The sequence below is a fragment of the Bidens hawaiensis genome, unplaced genomic scaffold, assembly GCF_021521415.1.
Source record: "Bidens hawaiensis isolate Kalapana, Puna unplaced genomic scaffold, B.hawaiensis_p1.1 tig00024027_1, whole genome shotgun sequence".
In the NCBI taxonomy this organism is placed as follows: domain Eukaryota; kingdom Viridiplantae; phylum Streptophyta; class Magnoliopsida; order Asterales; family Asteraceae; genus Bidens; species Bidens hawaiensis.
The window spans coordinates 102619-105610 of record NW_027493788.1 but is presented as its reverse complement, the minus strand read 5'-3'; the positions used below and the strand labels follow the sequence as shown (position 1 = coordinate 105610).

General features: G+C 35.6%; 1 pseudogene; it reads left to right on the top strand.

The window, feature by feature from the left end:
- Window positions 1-1618: 1618 nt before the first annotated feature.
- Window positions 1619-2414, top strand: LOC143568616 (GCN5-related N-acetyltransferase 8 pseudogene; annotated as a pseudogene).
- The last annotated feature ends 578 nt before the right edge of the window (window positions 2415-2992 follow it).

Genomic DNA, 2992 nt, shown 5'->3' with positions numbered 1-2992 from the left:
TTTACTTATTTAGTATTAGATATGTTTTATAATATATATATTATATATAGTTAAAATATAGTTAAACAAAGTTTTATTTGATATGAGTAAACTCGTCTATTGCAACTTTAATTTAACTCAATTTCCAGTATGATTTTTTTGTAATATTTGTTCTTGTTATGAATTCGCCTTCTATTTGTTGTAATAAGGTTTATCATTTATGTGACAAAAGTTATATTTGTTCGTATTATGATTATCTTAAATAACATATTAGTTGGTGCTTAGTTTGAAGTGAAGGTATAGGCAGATTATTAATTCTTATTTAAACTCAATTTATTATCGAAGTACAAAACTACAAACTATATCGGAACCTAGTCGTTGGGAATGGTTTGGCTTAGTGGGTTTTAATTTTAAATAGTTCAGTTTTGGTTTTCGACAACGAAAAAAAACGTGTAAAGTTGACTCATGGTTTAATATAAAGCCATCAAAACCGAACCGCAAACACCTTTGCATAAAATGGTTTTGTATTTTTTTTTCACTTCGAAAACTATATTAATATCATACTCAAGATAATAAAATGCTCGTTTTTATGATGCCGTTTACTTTAAAAAATATTAACGTATGAAAAAATTATGACCGTTAAAAATCGTGAGGGAAATTGGGTTAAAAGTAAGAATAAAAGAATATAAAAGCAAAAGATTAAGGACCAATGTTGTAACTTTAAGGGATTAAAATTGTAAATATTTTGAATAAATTTCAATTGCACGTAAGATTCAATGTAAGAATGACATATTTGCCCCAATTATATGTTATACCTAATGTATTAAATGTTGTAAATTACTTAAAATAAGTATAGATATGAATGAATTTGGAGTCATTGTTCTATATTACATATATAAACAAGTCATATATTATATAATATTAAAAAATTGAATTGAAATATAAATTGTTCAACTATATTTCTAACAATATTATAACTTTAATAATTTCAAAATTTTAATAACTTAAACATATGATTTGTTAAGATAATATAATAACAAGAAAATTACTCGTTTTTATAATAAAATAACCCAACAAAAATAACCTAAAAAATAATTTTATAAAAAGATTAAATTATATTATTTGTGACAAATAAATAAATAAACTAAGGATGTTATACCTGGGTCAAGAATGAAGTTGTAAGTGCAGCGCACGCTCAACACCATCGTTCTCACATGCGGCTACAACATAAGTTAATGATCGAGATGGGGTAAGAGATAAATGCTAGAGGGAGTTCAAAACAAAATACGAGCCATTTATAATTTAGGAGTGAGAAAAAGTATCTTACCCATCATATCTATTCTGAACCCAAACACGACATGTGCCCATTTAATGCTATTCTCATGACCTCAAACCAGACTCTATTTTAAAACAACCAGGCCTAATCGGTTTGTGTGTGCCGGTTCTCACGGATCATATTCAGTTTATTTATTTATTAAAATATTAAAAACTTGTATTTAACTTTACGAAAAGGAAAACAAATACCTTTTGGCTTTTGATTTTCCAGGGGCAAAACCGTAAAACAAAAATACCACACAGTCTCGCACCTTCTTCTCATATGACTCATATATCAACCCAACCCCACCCATCAAAACAAAACATGGCCGCCGCCGCCGCACCACCGCCGCCACCAACCACCCCAGCCGAACTCAACATGGACCTTCCCACCACCTTCCCACTCTTCACCCGCATCCGCTTAGCCGCCAAACCCGACACACCCGTCATCCACAAAATGATCCACCAGATGGCCGCCTTCGAACGCCTCTCCGACCAATGCTTCGCCACCGAACCCTCAATCGCCGCCACCCTATTCTCCAACCCCAAACCCTTCCACTCATTCACCGTCTTCCTAATCGAAGTCTCCAAACACCCATTTCCATCACTCCACCATCACCCGGAGTTTACTCCGGTTTACAAAACATTAAATTTAAGTTACCCGGTGACCGATCCCGAACCGGGGGTGTTTGCGTCATCCGGTTTGGAGGATGATGTGATTGTGGCTGGGTTTGTGTTGTTTTTTCCTAATTATTCAACCTTTTTGGCGAAACCCGGGTTTTATATTGAGGATTTGTTTGTGAGGGAGTGTTATAGGAGGAATGGGTTGGGGAAGTTGTTGCTGTCTGCGGTTGCGAGGCAGGCGGTGGCAATGGGGTACGGGCGGGTCGAGTGGGTTGTGTTGGATTGGAATGTGAATGCGATTAAGTTTTATGAGGAGATGGGGGCGAGTGTGATGCAGGAGTGGAGGGTTTGTAGGCTTGCAGGTGAGGCGCTTCAGGCGTATGCGGGTAGTTCGGGTGGGAATAATGATGTTGATATGATATGAGATTGTGATCGGATGCGTTTTTAGGTTTTGCGAATCAAAGGGAATTAGGGTTGTTTAGTTGTAATCTTTATGATGATGATGTGAGTTGTTTGTTATAATGAAATGATGTGTTCTTTGTGTTTTTAGAAAGTTGTTCTTGCATTTAATTATAATCTTAGATTTTGTATGAAATGGGGTGTTTTTTGGGTTAAATTCGGACCGATTTAGGGCGGGTTAGTTTAGGTTTTTTCGGGTTGAGTTGGTGTCTTGTTAGGTCAAGGCTGAATCTGAATGTTTTTCTGAAAAGTTACGACACTGGATCGGACCGGTATAGGGTGAGTTAGTTTTGGTCTTTTCGGGTTGAGTTGGTCTCTTGTTAGGTCAAGACTGAATCTCAATGCTTTTTGAAACATTACGACACTAGATTGGACCGGTATGGGGTGAGTTAGTTTTGGTCTTTTCGGATTGGGTTGGTCTTTTGTTAGGTGTAGACTGAATAAGGACTTTTATGATGTGATGATGTTTTATATTTTGGTTTTTATCCAGGCCAAAGCGAGCATGTGTCCACTTCCAAAACTAAAACCAAGGCTTGAACCGAATAAACTTAATCGGTCGAGTCTTGAGTTGGTTCTAGATTATGTATCCAAATTACTTGACCTAACTTGAATATGT